General features: G+C 34.8%; 1 protein-coding gene across 4 annotated transcripts in view; it reads left to right on the top strand.

Moving 5' to 3' along the window:
* The window catches only part of RASAL2 (RAS protein activator like 2), a 377,113-nt gene that overhangs the window by 81,913 nt on the left and 277,648 nt on the right, over nucleotides 1–17,552 (top strand). The gene's annotated exons all lie outside the window — the stretch shown is intronic.

Below are 17,552 nucleotides of genomic sequence, written 5' to 3'. Positions count from 1 at the left end.
AGCATTTCCCCTCTTGATAAAGTTTCAAACTATTCAGTGGAGAAACTTGAATCTCCATATTGTAGGGGTTATTTCTCTTTTGTGATTATAGTTTTCAAATTTCGTATTGAGTGTTGCTTATTGAATTGAGTTTAGAATCATCAGGTATCATAAGACTTGTGTCATTAATAAAAATGCAGTTTGAGTGCTTCTTAACACTAGTCCAAACATTTAGACGTAAGATCACCATAAAAAAATTCAATAGGAATAATAAATCAGCATCAGAGGATATGAGGGCCTAAGTGGGAAATGTGTGTACCAACTTAAAACAAAGAGCTTGAAAATTTAAAAATTACTTAAATAATTTATTTCATTTATGTGATGTTAGCAACATGTTGATAATCTGAAATGAAGACCTCACATTCATTTATGGGGGCCAAGGTAAAAAAAAAATCATTCAAATCATTACTTAGTGAAGGGAGGAAAAATAATATATTTCTAGACAGATTTGTAACTATTTTTTTCCTCTGAGATACTTTGGAAGCCTCCAGGTAATCTTTTTTATATCAGATATTGCAAGTCAATTTATTACACATAAATTATAGTTGAGGGATTTTGCTCAAATTTCTGAAACCTTAAAGAATTGTGAAAGCCTCAAACATATATTACTAAATTATATACTAAGTTACCTATATGTATGATTTCTCCTTCGCAGTGCTTTTTCCAGTGCTTGTGCTTTTCTGAATTCGTGCCAGCTACTAGTACTCAAACAGTTTGTTTTTATGGGATATGTAGTAGTGGCTGACAACTTGAACACAAGAGATCATAATTAAAAAGAAACCTGGAAAATAGGAGAAGATGCAAAAAAAAAAATTGTTCTCATTAATTGAGGAAAAGTATATGGAATTCTGTATTAATTCTTTCCATTTAAAAATCCTAAAGGACCCGGCACCTCTACTAAAGTTCAACTGCTTTATTATACTTATACATGAATGACTGCATTACTTATTATTTATGCTCTACTTTCATATAGCCAGATTTCATTTATAGTACCATAACTTTTTGCTATATACCACATACTAAGTGCCTTTTATGTGACTAGAATTTTGCTAGGTGTTTTACTGATATTATTTGAAGTCCTTACAACATATTTGCAGGGTTGGTGTTATTAGTCCTGTTTGAGAGAGGTGGAAACTGAAGCTGATGATGTGTTGGTGAATGTTTTAAAAACTAGTTCTTTGGGGTAAAAGTTCTGATTTGTAGTGTTTGCTGATTTCTGTGGTGTAAATATTCCTATTATGGCTGATTTCAAGCTACCAGCCTGAAGTCAGTGAAGGGGATTTGGGAAGAAGAGATGAGCACAATTGGTTCTCCAGCCAGTGTGATCTGGTTCTGAAACACCACTGACTGAGGCACATAAAAATGAAGTAACTTTTCTTTGATAATGCCAACATTCACACTTGTATCAGTCTAATAATTCTAAAGACTGTGCTTTTTCCGCAGTACTCCTTTTCTTTACTGGATAAAAGAGTAGCGAAGAGTCCACCTCTTCAACTTGAGAAGGGAAGAAAGAGGTAGAGGAGATAGAGAGGGTAAGAGAAAGGAGAGAGGACAGGTAGTGAGCAAAGTTGAGGGAGGAAGAAAGGAGCTTTTAGATTGAAGATTGAGAGCAACTGATGTAGATCGTTTGGAGGTGGAAGAAGAAAAACAAGTCTTATAAAGTGATAACACAAGTTTTATCAAAATGGCAGCAGTCGGCTGTGTTTTTGTCACTTTCAAGAGGACACCTAGTATATAGAAATGATAATAATGGCTACCACATCTTAAGGGGAATTGTGTTTTGACAAGCTTCCTGCAACTGATGATCTATTCTTATCACTGTCATTCATACAACTTCAACTAATGACCACACTGCTACACACAAAGCAGCTCAACAAAGTAGCTAATCTAGATAATAAATAACAATCTTGTTCGTACGAAATAGAAAATAACCATAATTTTCTGAGGGTAAAAAAGCCAAATATGCCATTGTACATTCAACGTTTACAAAATTTCTTGTTGTTATAAATAACAAGGGGAGAGGAAGCTAGTTCCAGAGGACATCTGGAATGAAAGATCATTCACTGGAATTTTTTAGAGTTTGATTATGAAATACTTATTAATCTGGATTCTCTAATCTACAGTATAATCCTGTCGTTGTATGTAGCTTTGAGATACATAAGGTTTCAGATTAAAAAGTCTTTCCATATGTTTATAACCAGTCACATAAAGGTCGTGTATTTTACTGAAATGTTTTGAGTTATCTTAATGATACTTAGCTTCTTTCATAAGGCATATAGTCACAGTTGAGCTAAGTAGCAGGACACACAGGGAAGACAATGCATTATTAATTTTAGAAATCTTTCCCTTTATCATTCTTGCAAAATTAATCTGGTACTAAAATATGATACTAAGAGGCTGGGCATGGTGGCTCATTCCTGTTATACCTGCACTTCGAGACGCCAAGGCAGGTGGATGGATCGCTTGAGTCCAGGAATTCAAAACCAGCCTGGGCAACATGGTGAAACCTCATCTCTACCAAAAAAAAAAAAAAAAAAACAAAAACCCACAAAAAGTAGCCTAGTATGATGGCATGCCTATAGTACCAGCTTCTCGGGAGGCTGACATGAGAGAATCGCTTGAGCCTGGAAGGTGGAGGTTTCAGTGAGCTGTGATCACAGCACTGCATTCAAGCCTGGGTGATGGAGCGAGACTCTGTCACACACACACACACACACACACACACAGACACACAGACACACACACACACACGATTCTGAGAAAGAAGAAAAGGCATTATTGCGACTCTAACCACAATTTTTAATTAGCCTCTCAGCTAGTAGTATCTAGAATTTTTATGCACAAAATACTATAATAATCCTGAAAAGTTACTTTATTTAAAAAAAAAACCCACAATTTATTCTGTATACAAATAGCCAAAGACATAATTGAAGCTGGGGAGAAGAAACCACTGAAATTTAATTCTGCTTCTCAGGTTTCATATCACATAAGAAACAGATACACATTTCTTCTAAGTTGTTCGACCTAATGACATAATGCTATTCATAACATTTTCTTATCCTTTTAGTGTTTATGGAATCTGTAGTAATGTCCCCATTTCATTTATGATATTGATAACTTTGTAGCTTGTCTCTTTTTTCCTTGATTAATCTGGCTAAAGATTTTTCAGTTTTATTAATCTTTTCAAAGAACCAGCTTTTTGTGTTACTAACGTTTTTATGATATTTAAAAATAAATATTAATGATAGAATAGTTTTTGATTTATAGAAAAATCACCAAGATAGTACAGAGTTCCCATATGCTTCACACCCAATTTCTCTATTACTTATATTAACAGCCTTATTAATATGGTACATCCATCATACTTAATGAAACAATATTAACAATTATTATTAAATAAATTTCCTACTTCATTCAGAATTTTTTTTTTTTTTGAGGCAGTGTCTCACTCTGTCACCCAGGCTGGAGTGCAGTGGCGCGATCTCAGCTCACTGCAAGCTCTGCCTCCCAGCTTCACACCATTCTCCTGCCTCAGCCTGCCGAGTAGCTGGGACTACAGGCACCTGCCACCGTGCCCGGCTAATTTTTTGTATTTTTAGTAGAGATGGGGTTTCACCGTCATTGATTTAGATTATTTTTACCTAACATTCTTTTTCTGTTTCAGGATGCCATCTAGGATACCACATTTAACTTTGGTTGTCATATCTTCTGAGATCCGATCCATCTTGGCATCGACAGTCTCTCAGGCCTTCTTTATTTTTTATGACCTTGACAGTTTTGAGGAGTATTGATAAGGTTTTGTAAAAGTACCTCAACTGGGATTTGCAGTTTTTTTTTTTTAAATCATAGTTAGACTCAGTTTAAGGTTTTTATTTAGAGGGAGACACAAAGGTAAAGTGCCATTTTCATTACATCATGTCAAGGGTACACACTATCAACATGACTTAACATTGTTAATGTTGATCACCTTGTTAAGATAGTGTTTGCTAGGTTTCTCTGCTGTAAAGTTACTTTTTTCCCCCTTATTTCCATTCTGTATTCTTTGGAAGTCACTGTGCTCAGCACACTTAAGGAGTGATGTGTTATATTCCACCTTCTTGAGGGTAGAGTATCTACACAAATTACTTGAAATTGTTCTGCACAGATTTGTCCACCCTCCTACCCCATTTATTTATTTATTTATATCACTAGACTCATGGATATTTATTCATACCTTGCATTACTATCCAATAGTTCTTTATATATTCTATTGCTCAAATTGTTCTAGCTTTAGCCATTGGGTACTCTTTTAGTTGGATCCTTGACCCCATCATTGTACCTTTGTTTGAATATATCCTTACTTTTTGGCACTACAAGATGCTCCAGGCCCATCTTACATATTTCGTGTTCCAGTCCTGTAATGAGCCATTTCTCCAAAGAGCCCTGGTTCCTTTTATTGGAGAATAATATTAGAAGTCATGATCTAGGCACTAGGTATGTTTGTTTATACTGGGGCATCGTTGCTTCTAGGTCCTCTCTGCTGACAGAGCAAGAAATTAAATGTGTTTATACTGATTCGTGTATATACACATATTGATAAGCATTTCTGTATGTGACCACCTGTATCTATATAAGCTAAATGTAAGTTCATATTAATGTTTCTGACTCTAATCCATTACTATCTGGATCATTCTACCCTTCTCCCCTGGCATATCTGTAAACTCCCACTCCAACAATTCGAAACTTGGACTCCCACTCATTTACTTATTTTTTCAGTTCCAATACATGTATACAGTTCCACTATACATGTATAGTGGTTTTCAGAATTGTTAATCCATATCCCTTTGGGAAACAGCTTCATCAACTAGAGCAGCAGTCCCCAACCTTTTTGTTTTGTGGAAGACAATTTTTCCATGGACTGGGGTGGGGGTGGGTAGGTGGGGGAAATGGTTTCGGGATCAAACTGTTCCACCTCAGATCGTCAAGCGTTAGATTCTTGTAAGGAGTGTGCAGCCTAGAACCTTCGCATGAGCAGTTCACAGTGGGGTTTGCAATTGCATGAGAATTGAATGCCACCACTGATCTGACAGGAGGTGCAGCTCAGGCAGTAATGCTCACTCACCCACCGCTCACCTCCTGCTGTGTGGCCCACTTGCTAACAGGCCCTAACAGGCCATGGACTGGTACCAGTTAGGGACCCCTGAACTAGAGTATAGTGCTTACATATAATGTCTTTCACGTTTAGTTTTACAGACTTCACTAGTTTCCAGGGTTACTTAGGACAGCACCCTTTCCCACCCACCATCTTCAGTAAGATTGTTTCACACATGTGTATTACAAATAGATTGTTTTGTCACATTCTGCATTCAATCCTGGGATTCCCAGACCTCCTAAAGAATTTATTTTAAATTTGTATCCTTTAAGATTCACACTTTGTGCTGCAAAGTTCTATGGGTTGTAACAAATATATAGTGTCATATATCCATCATTACTGTATCATAGCGAATAGTTCCACTGCCAAGAATATCCCGAAGAATATCCTGTACTTCACCTGTTCAGTACCCCCGACCCACTCCCTTCTTTTGGCAGCCAACTTATATGTTTACCATCTCTCCAGTTTTGCCTTTTCCGGAATATCATATTGTTAAAATCATAGAGTATGTAGACTTCTCAAACTGACTCCTTTCATGTAGTAATATGCCTTTAGGATTCATCCATGTCTTTGTGTGGCTTAATATCTCACTCCTTTGCATCACTGAATAGTATTTATGTACCTATTGAGGGACATTTTTGTTGCTTCTAGTTTTTGGTGATTATGAATAAAGTTGGTATAAAATACATCCATGTGTGGGTTTCTGTGTGGACATAAGTTTTCAGACAGTTGTGTAAATACCTAGGAGCATGATTGCTGGATTATGTAGTAAGACTGTGTTTAACTTTTTCTGAAATTGCCAAACTGTACTCCAAAATATACCATTTTGCATTCTTACCAGCAATGAATGAGAGTTCCTGTTGCTCTGTATTCTCACCAGCAGTTGGTTAGTATTTTGGATTTTAGCCATTCTAATAGGTATGTAGTGTTAAAACAACAAATCTCACTGTTGCATTCCCCTAATGAAAGATGATGTTGATCATTTTTGTATGCATATTTGCTATCTGTGTATTTTCTTTGGTAAGCTGCCCATTCAGACCTTATGCCCATTTTTAAAATTGAGTTATCTGTTTTTATATTGGTGAACTTTATAGAGTCTTTGTATATTTTGGATACAAGTCCTTTGTCAGATATGTGTTTTGCAGATATTTTCTTCCAGTTTATATCTTGTCTTTTGACTCTCTTACCAGTGTGTTTTGCAAAGAATTTAATTTTAATTAAATCCTGCAAATTAATTTTTTCATGGAGTATGCTTTTGGTGTTACATCCAAAAACTCATCAAAATCCAGGTCACGTAGAATTTTTCCTGTTTTTTTTTTTTTAAAGAAGTTTTATACTTTTACATTTTACATTTAGATCTATGTTCCATTTTTAGTTTATTTACATTTAGATCTGTGTTCCATTTTTAGTTTATTTTGTGAAAGATGTTAGGTTTGTGTTTAGGTTCATAGTTTTACATACAGGCATCCAATGTTTCAGCATTATTTATTGAAATACTATTCTTTCTCCATTGAATTACTTGTTTCCTTTTGTCAAAAACCAGTTAACTATATAAATGTGTGTCTTTTTCCAGTCTCTCTATTCTGTTTCATTGCTTTTTCTGTTCTTTGTAGATACGATGCTCTCTTGATTACTGTAGCTTTGTAGTAGGTCTTAAGATCTACTACAGTGTGATCCTTCAACTTTGTTCTTTTTCAGTATTGTGTTGGTTATTCTAGGTCTTTTCCTATTTTATATAAACTTTAGGGATAATTTGTTATCCACAAAACAACTTGCTGGAAATATAATTGAGATTGTGTTGAATATATAGAAAAAATAGGGAAGAATTGACATCTTTTCAAAATTGAGTCTTCCAATCCATGAATTTAGAATTTCTCTTATTTAGATCTTCTTTGGTTTCTTTCATCGATGTTCCATAGCTTTTGCATGCAGGTTCTGTACATATTTTGTTAGGTTTATACTGAAGTATTTCTTTTCTGTTCTCTTTTTGTTGTATGTGTGGGGATGCCATCATAAATGGTTTTAGTTTTTGTTTTCTTTTTAATTTTCAAATTGCAGTTGTTTGTTGCTGGCATAAAGGAAATCAATAGTCTTTTGCTTATTAACCTTGTATCCTGTGACCTTGCTATAACTGCTTATTGGTTCCGAGAGGTTTTTAGTAGAGTCTTTACATTTTTTTTTTCTACAGACAGTCATGTCATTTGCAAATAAAGACAGGTTTATTTCTTCTTTTCCTAACTATTGCTCTAGTTAGGACATATGGTAGGATGCTGAAGAGGAATGATGACAGAGGGGTAACATCTTTGTCTTGTTATCCATCTTAGAGAGAAAGTGGCCAGTCTCTCATCATTAAGTATGTTAGTTATAGGTTTTTTGTAGATGTTTTTTACAAAGTTGAGGAAATTTGCTGAGAAGGTTTAAAAAATTTTTTTTTTGGCTTGGGGGTATATAAGAAGGTTTGTTAACATAGATGAACTCATGTCATGGGGAGTGAGGGGGTTAAATCGTGAATGGGTGTTGGACTTTTTTCCCAGCTCCCTTTTTGGTCTTCAGTTGATATGATTATATGATTTTTCTTCTTTATCCTGTTTATATGGTGGATTACATTTATTGATTTCAACTGTTGAACCAGCCTTGCACACCTAGAATCTCACTTGGTTATGTTATATAATTCTTTCTATGAAATGTTGGATATGATTTGCTAATATTTTGTTGAGAGTCTTTATATTCATGTTTATGAGAGATATTGTTCTATTGTTTTCCTTTCTTGTAATGTCTCTCTCTGGTTTTGGTATTAGGATAATACTGGCTTCATAGATTGAATTAGGAGTGTTCCATATACTTCTGTTTTCTGGAAGAGATTGTGGAGAATTGTTATTGCTTGTTCCTTAAATGTTCGGTAGAATTTACCATTGAAACTATCTGGACCTGGTACTTTGTTTTTTGAAAGTTTATTATTTATTCAATATCATTAATAAATATAGAGCTATTAAAGTTATCTATTTCTTTTTGTGTGAATTTTGGTAAATTACATCTTTTAAGGAATTTTTCATTTAAGTTATCATATTTATGGACAAAGTGTTGTTTGTAACAGGTATTGTCCGCGTAACGTCCATGTGATCTGTAGTGGTGACTTTTCTCTTTTTTTTTTTTTCTGATACTGACAATTTATCTTCTCTCCTTTTTATTTTCTTATACTGGGTAGAGATTTATCTATTTTGTTGATCTATTCAAAGAACCAGCTTCTGGTTTTGTTTGTTTTTCTCTGTTGATTCTCCGTTTTCATTTCCACTGATTTCTACTCTTATTTTTTTACTTCTGCTTACATTAGGCTTAAATAAGGTCTGTTGGAAGTGAATTCACTCAGCTTTTTTAAAAAGTATTTTGCCTTCATTTTTGAAGGGTATGGTATGTTTTACTAATTATAGAATTTCATTTCTTTTCTTTCTGTACATTTAAAGTCTTGTTCCATCATCTTGAGGCTTGATTCTTTCCGATGAGTAGTAGTCAGCAGTCATTCTCCTATTTGTTCCCCTGCATGTAATACTTACCCTCCTCTGGCTGTTACTATTATTTTGTTTCTATATAACCAGTTTTCAGTAATTTAATTATTATGTGTCTTGGTGTGGTTTTCTTGGTTTTATCCTGCATGGGATTTGTTGTTGATCTTATGGATTTTTAGTTCAAATTTCAAAAACATTTCAGCCTTCTTTCTTCCTTTTTCTTTTTTCTTTCTTTTTTTGGGGGGTTGGGCAGGCAGGGTCTCTCTGTGTTGCCCATGCTAGATGACAGTGGTACAATCATAGCTCACTTCAGCCTCCAACTCCTGGGCTCAAGTGATCCTCCCGCCTCAACTTTCTGAGTAGTTAGGACTACAAGCATGTGCCACCATGCCTTACCAATTTTTCATTTTTATTTTTTGTGGAGAGAAGGGTCTCTGTGTTGCCCAGGTTGGTCTCGAACTCCTGGCCTAAAGCAATCCTCCTGCCTCGGCCTCCCAAAGTGCTGGGATTATAGGTGTGATCCACTGCACCCGGCTTATTTCTTCAACTATATTTGTTTCTCCTCCCTTTCTATTTTTTTCACCAGGGATTCCTTGATAACCTCCATAGGCCACTGGCCACTGTTTTCAGCCCTTTTTCCCCCACTCTGTTTTTCAATTGGTGTATTTTAGATTGCCATATCTTATTGTTCACTGATATTTTCTTTGTGGTATTTAATCTACTGTTCTATTCATCAAGTAAATTTTTCATGTTAGATACTGTATTTTTTAATTCTAGAACTTCTATTTGGTCCTTTAAAAAATATCTTTCACTTCTCTCCTTGTTAGCACATTGAATATGTTTATAATAGCTGTTTTATAGTCTTTCCTAATTCTATCATGTCTGTCATTTCAGTAGGTATTGTACCTACTGACTGATTTTCTTTTTTCTGGTTGAAGTTCACAAAAGGTGAACCCGTCCTGTGCTCTGTGTTGTCTAGTATCTGAAAAAAAGTTCACAAAAGGTGAACCACAACCAGAAAAACTGTTACTTGGGTAACAATTTTTACATTTTTGATGGTTTGATTTTTGTTGTCTGTCTTTAATTATGACTGGGTTTAAACTTCTTGAGAATCAGCTTGCTAGTTTTGAGGCTTGATTGAAAGCTTTATTACGGTGGATCTGAAGTACCCTTTTTACTTTTCTTTTTCTAAGAGACAGAGTCTCACTCTGCAGAAGTACAGTCATAGCTTCACTGTAACCTTGAACTCCTGGCCTCAAGGAGTTCTTCCATCTTGGCCTCTCAAAGCACTAGAATTACAGGTGTGAGCCACAGCACCTGGCCCCAAAGTATGCTTTTTTTTCTAGGGCTAATTTACTCTTACTATTAATACCAATGTGTAACCCTTTGGAAGATAGCTATACAATGCTCTGGGTATTCAACAAAGTCTCTTCCTCTTTGACTTGAAGGATCCCAAATGACCTCCAGCCCTGAGTAAATTATGGAACTTTTCAGCTTATATCTCCCTAGCAGTTTTCTTTGCCTTCAGTCATGAAGTTTAATCCTACTTACATACACTTTAATATTCAACCAATAACTCAAGAGGATTTCTGTACATTTCTGGATCATTTTCTCTTTGTAACTCCCTTTTCTTTGGTATTCTACCCTGAAAATTCTACCAGTCTCAGTCTCCCTAAACTCCCATTTCTGTTTCCTCAAATTCATTGAGGCCATTGTATTCTGCCTATGTTCCCTCTCCTTGTACCAGTTTTCAAAACATGACTCCTGCTTAAAATCTGGGATTATTATAGGATTTATTGATAGGTTTTCCTTTTCTTAGGGATCACAGTCCTGTGCTCTGTTGTCTAGCATCTGAAAAAAAGTTGTTTCATATATTTTGTCTGGTTTTCTAGGTGTTTATAGGAGGGCAAGTTCAGTATCGGTCACTTGGTCATAATAGGAAATGGATGATGGCAGTTTCATTTTTAGTACAATATTAATTACATCACCAAAAAGTCTGCCACTAAAGGAATTTTACTTTGCAGATTATTTAAAGTATTTCCTCTCAAAAGCATGTTCAAATAAAACTTAGAAGTAGTAAAATTCTTCAGCTTACGTTTGGATTCTATGATTCTTAAGCTTACATTCTGTGATCCTAATTCAACATTTATTGAATGAGTGTTACTATTTAGAAGGCAAATGATACTCTTCATTATTTACAGATATCTGTATACTAGCTTAAATTGTTTTGCTTGAGGGTGATGAACCACAGGAGTCACTAAAAGTACCTAATTTCTAAATTTTATACCCTCTAAAAAGCTATGAATACTGTTTCTCTGATGGGACCACTGAGTTCGCTTAATATAGAGCCATATTTACTGGTGCCAATTATAAAATTGAGACCCATATGGTAGTTTAGAAGCATTGAAGATAAAGGCAAATAACCATAGCAATTATTGTGGTTCGCTTCAAATGTTGATTTATGTTACCTGTGTAAATCTGGAGTGATGACATTGATACCAGCTGCATCATTATCAACCATGAGTTAGTACATGAATGACTGATAATATTCTCCCAAACTACTATTTTATGGCTAATCATTATGGCATAAAATAAGAGACCTTCAGCAATAGCATAATTACAGTTCTTATATTCCTTGGTATGTATTCCACAAATTTTGTTAAATAAAAATTGATTGTCATGTGAGGATATAATAACCAATTCTTGCTACATTAGTGGGGTCCATTTGTAAATAGGGTTGTAGGACTGTGTGGTAGAAATGCTGACATCTGTCTATCCTTGAATACAAGTACCAGATACAGGAGAAAGAAAGACCAAAGTAAACCAGAGAATTAATCCTGAGTCATTGGTCTTACGAGTATACTTTTCTGTAGAACCAAAAATTTAACGAATACATTTTTCTGGAAGCTTTAGAGTTATTTCACTTTTCAGTAAAGGCCACAGCATTTCTGTTACATTGTATATTGGAGTGATTATATCTAGTTTATAAATGGCACGAATATGTTCTACACAACCCAATGACCTCGAGGTCTCACTGTAAAAAACAGTAAATGAGCCAATAAAATAATCAAATCTGAAAATAATCTATACCAGTTGTCTCAAAAGTATGGTGTATACATCCCTGGGAGTACAAAGATAATCCTCTGGGGTTCAGGATAAAAGTATTAGCACATCTATTTATATGTTTTTATCTCATTGTGTTTAAATTTATGTTTCTATCTTTTGCAATGTATATTTACAGCAGTCCACGAATGTAATTTATAAATACACCTAGATAGAGATGCATGTCCAATTGTTTTTGTAAACTGATGGTACATGTTGGGAAAACAAAGTTGAAACTACTGCTTTGTGCTGTGAACCAGTGGTTCTCAACTGGGGGCATGCTGAGTAGTGTCATGTCAAGGGGGCAAGGGTGTGCTATTGACATCTAGTGGGTAGATGCCAGGGATGCTGCTAAATAAACATCCTTGAGTTCACAGGACAGCTTTCCTTCAGCCCCCTACCCCACCTTCCACAGAAAGAATTATCTGGTCTAAAATGAGTTTGAGAAACACAGGTATATACTGTGTATTTCTTTTTCCTTGAAGAAGGGATCGCAAAGAAGTGAGTCTAGCCTGTTTATTTTCTTTTTCATCTCGCTGTTGGCTGACTACTTGGTTTTCTTACATATATGTCTATATTTTCCAATATCTCAAAAATAGGTACAAGAGAACTGAAGGTACTTAATTTTATAAAACCAAAAGAATACTTTGAACAGTTAGAGGAAAAGAGGTAACAAAATGTGTAAGGCCTTACACACAGAGTGGTATCTAAAATATTTGTTTGTGGTTTTACACTTCTGAGATTAACTGAATATGTTCATTAAGTTCTAATTTTTGTTTTGTAATTCCTATCAAATCTTTTGATGCTTTATGAACTGCATTGGTGTACTGATTCATTGAAATCTAAAAAGAAAGCTGCTACTGATAAGATTGACAGGAAGGAATCTATCTAGCTAGAATAAACTACGTGCAAAGTAAAGAACAAGGAGTCCGTGATCTAATGATTTTTGTGAAAGATTCTGACTTGAGGGTTTAATTTCCAAATTGGTATGCTTCTCATATGCATGATCTTATGCATATTAAACTTTGTTGTAATTTCATAGTTTAAAAAAAAAAAACCCCTATATGTAGCCGGAATAAACAGTCACTGTGAGTTGTCCATTTTAGAGCATAGGTTTTTAGGTGGTGAAGACCTGTCCTTAGTTGAATTTGTATGTGAATTAAACTCTTATTTTTATAACAATTCACTTGAGTTCTTTAAATAAAGATGATGCCAAAGAGATGTAAGGCTTGTCTCTCAAAAGAATAGTAAGGATTAATGGCTTCAGGTATTAGGAGAATTAAATAGAATAGTATTCTATCACCATCTAATTGCTTTTTCTTTTGATAATATGTGCCACAGAATGTGAAACAGCTACTGTTCACTGAGAGATACTTAGGATGCTTTCGGTCAGCCTAGCTGAATTGTTAGCATGATCCTTAATTAAAATCATCCAAATGATAGAAGGTTCTTCCTGAAGTCAGTGGAAAAACCTCTTAGCATACACTCTAGAACTCAAAAGGAGCTTAAAAGTGGGAACAACTTTAGAGTTACAGGCAGAATTAGACGCAGTTAACAATAGCACTTCTCAAACTGTATGTGCTTTTAAAAAATTTCAGTATGTTGTGAGCCAATAATTTTGTTAAATATAATATAAATGAATAGATAAATGAAAAAAAAACACATACAAAAACAAGCCATAATTTTAAAATTTAGATTCAACAGACATAATATTACTGTCAAATTGCAATGAAGGTTTCTAAATACTTATCCTCTATTATTATATCCATCTTGACATAGCCTGGTAACAGTTTGTGGATCATCAGAAGCCTGTGAACCAAACTTTGGGTTGCACGAATTTCAGTAGAAATTATATGAAATAAAATTTCTTTCTCTGCCGTTTACACGTTAGCTTTTGTTCAGTACAGATTTCTGCTTACTTTCAAATGCTGTCTTGTCTTCAAAGCTTTCCTTGACTTTCCCAAGCTGACTTGGGTAATTCCTAGCCTATACTCTTGCTGTATCCCCAAAGGGCCTCTAGTATAGCAACTGTGATATCAATTCATTTATTTCATTTAAAGAAAATGTAAAAATAGTCCTTAAGACCTAGAAAGGTTTGTGGCACACAGACAATAAGTAAATGTTTATTTAATGAATGAAATAAAAAACGAATGAATTGTAGCAAAATCCTGAGGCTTTAATAACAACACACACTGGATAAAGGAAAACTTCATTTTGCAGAAAGAAAAGACAGTTTCTCAGTCTCAAAAGACTTACGTGAATCTAATTATTATAAAAATAACCCTTGATAGACACCTGAACACATGCATACATTTCATAACTGTATAACACAGACTGTGGAGGTGAAGGAGCATATGGACCTAAATAAAAACTCAAGACCCCTTAAGAGAACTTGCTAGCAATGCTGATTTAAATAATTTTTAACAGTGAGGGGGTGGGAGGTGGGGATGGGAAAGGGAGTTGAAAATTAATGCCCCCAGAGTTTCGTGGTACTCTGTGCTATCTTTTTTCTTTTCCCTGTCCCTCCAACTGTTAATATTTGGTATCTTGTTATACTACTTTTATTTCAGTAAATATTTGATGACAGTCTATTATCTACTCTGTTAGGCACCTTGGAGAGTACAAAGAGAAATGCATGAAATTAACTAAAAGACAAAAAAATGCATTAGGTAGAAGTGCAATAGCACATGAACGAAGAAGAACTTTTAAAAATATGAATAAATTATTTTAAAATTAAAAGTGTTCAAATACAGAATGCTTTTCAAATCTGTGTTTCTTCTGAGGCAGTCTATGGATATGCTTAGGACAGCTGTTGTAGATGACACATCTATATAAATGTGAAGTAGATTTATTTTCTTTAAACAATAAAACCATTAGTGTATGTGTGTATATACACACACACGCATGTGATGTTGAACTAGCTTCATCAACTTCTCAATAAATGGACACATTTAGCTTCTAAAGGTAGAAACGAGTCTAAAAGGGAAGAAGATGGTAAGGAATTTAGCAACCTACAGTCTTCTTCAGTTTTTGATCTGTATCTAAGTAGGCAAATGAATATATTTCTTTCAGTACTTCCTCCTCTGAGTCTGGCCAGCTATTTCCTTTGCATTCTGTCTCCAAGGCACTGGTTTAGGGGAAGGAAGTACAGAAGTCTGAAGTCCTAGGTTGTTGGCACTGCCCCTGGGGAAAGTGAGATCTTGCATTACTTCTTGGGTATGTGCACATTTCCAGTTCCCACAGAGAAGCCGATCCCTGACAGAAGGCAGATAGAGACAGCCAGACTGAGTCACAATTAGAGAATCAGGGAAATTATTTTTTTAAAAAAACAAAGGCTCTTAGTAGGGTCAAATTTTTACATAGCGAAACAGGAAGCAGCGAAAAAAATATATTTAAATCTAGATCACGTTTGAGGGAACTCATCCCAAAATTTTCAGGTTTTTCTGCCATGACAAATAAATCAGTGTGGATTCATGTGACAATTACATCTGTTGATTTTCCTTCACAAACATTGACTGATAATCTTCTGGTGTATTTTATCTCTATCTCCTAGCAGCATAATGCTCTTTAAATATGGTTCATAGGATAAACGCAAGTCAGGTTATTGAATGTTAAAGACCACAATAAGTAACAAACTGTCTTTTCTGCCCCAACCCTCCTTTTTCTGATTGGAAAATTATTTGTTGGGAAAGCCTTGCAACAGTAAAATAAATTACTTTTGTTCATAATATAATGAATTTTTATATTGAAAATAATAAAAATTAAATCAGCACTTTTGAAAAACTGAGGACATGATTTGATGACATGACGCTTTGTAAAACTTAATTCTATTTGGAAATTCTTTAAACTTTCTTTAAAAAAAAGTTTTTTCTTTTCTTTCCCTTCCTTTTCTTTCTTTCCTTCCTTCACCCTGTTCTTTCTTAGCAGCTAGCACAGGTAGTTGATATATTATTTCCCTACCTAGATTTAAATGTCCTGTTTGGAACGGAGTTATTCCTTTTTTCCTTGTACCTAAACACTTAGATTGCCTCATAATACATGAAACTTAAACATAATTTACCACGAGTACTTGACACAAAGAATTTTTTTTGGGTGAATATAAAACATTTAATTTTAAAATGTTGACACTATAATGTGTGAAATAGCTAGCTATTACAAATGCACGTGGTGTATTTTGTAGATACCAACTAGACTTTTTTGTTTTAGGAAGCTTTAAGTTACACTGTGGTTAAGACATATCTTCACCCTTGAAAAAGCCCACATTCTATCACTGTGATGTATGGTCAAACTGAGGCCCAATCGTTAAACACTTGGATCAAATCATAACTAAGTTTATTGCCAAAGGACTTGTACACATTTATTTGTCAATTTTAGTGCCTTAAAATCTACCCAGCAGCTCATTAACATATAGAAACATACATCATGAGAACAAGAACTATCACCCATCCCTTCTGTATATTAGCAACTTATCACTCCTGAGCAACATCTCATTACTGAGGCCTGTGAACAGTCACTTTTCACATTTGAGTGAAATATGGAATGACTTAAGTATAAATGCAGCTATTATAAGTCATTTCTTACAAAAATGTCATGAATTAAAGTATTTTACAGCATTTACTACAAAACTCCATAAAAACTGCCTTCACTTAAACTCTCTCTCCCCATATCCAGCAAACCAACTGGATGTCTTTGGGCATCTCTTAGCATGGATAGCACACAGAGTAGTGTCTTCCAACACATCCACCAACTATGCCTCACTTGCCTCTGGAAGTACAGGAGAAGCTTGGTCAATTTCCGGTAATGATGAATTTCTCTAAGCACCAAGGTCTTGGGCCTGTAGTGATGCATTTTTATGATTTTTGTTGTTGTTGTTGTTTTCTTTTTGTTTTTTTGTTTTGTTTTGTTTTTTTACCATCGTTAGAGGGGTCTGCTCTTCCTGGAAGCTTTAGTGGCTAGCTGTTTGCAGGAGGCTTCCTCACCAGTGGATTTACTAGCAGTCTATTTGGTTTGGGCCATCTTTTACCCAACGCCAAAGTCTTAGGCCACTTCTCCAACTGCTGCACTGCCTCTGCAGTCACCAAGCAAGGAAAAGATGCTCCTCCGATGAATGACCAAACACTCTGCACCTGACACAAAGAATGATTTTAAATGTAGATAGTTTTGGTATAACATGCCCAACCATTTTTACTGTTCAACTTGTCATGTTCAAATGATGAAAAATAAAAATAAAAATAGTTGTATAGGATCCAGTAAGAGATGTTATCTTGAAACTGTAGTTTGAGTGATTTAAGAATTTTGAAGGGTAATTTTGAATGTATCTAATTTTTGCTTTCCTCATTTACTTTAAAACCAAATTCAATTCCTGCTTCTATTTCACTCAGCACAGATAAACATACACAGTGCATTTCCACTGTAGTTTCATTTATATTTGAGTAAAGTGGGGCTAAGAGATATTAAATGACTTGCTCAAAGGCAGTCAACTAGACAGGTGTGGCTGGGACCAATGAGACTTAATATTTTCCTGATTTTAAAGGTTATATTCTAGCATACAATCTAGATTACTTCTAATTTGCCAGCAGTCAATATAGTATTTTTTCCATAGTAGGCGTTTATTAAATATTTCTGATTTAATTAACTGCATTTGAATAGCTAATTGTTAGTGATCTTTTCAATAATTTGCAATGTGAATTAGTGTAAGGTTAAAAGTTACTAGGCTTGTGTTTGAATTGTTGCTGTTGCTAAATATTGCTGTACCACTTAATAACTATTGCTCTGGC

The sequence above is a fragment of the Pan troglodytes genome, chromosome 1 (assembly GCF_028858775.2).
Source record: "Pan troglodytes isolate AG18354 chromosome 1, NHGRI_mPanTro3-v2.0_pri, whole genome shotgun sequence".
In the NCBI taxonomy this organism is placed as follows: domain Eukaryota; kingdom Metazoa; phylum Chordata; class Mammalia; order Primates; family Hominidae; genus Pan; species Pan troglodytes.
Note: the sequence above shows the minus strand (reverse complement) of the source record. Positions and strands in the feature narration are given on the sequence as shown.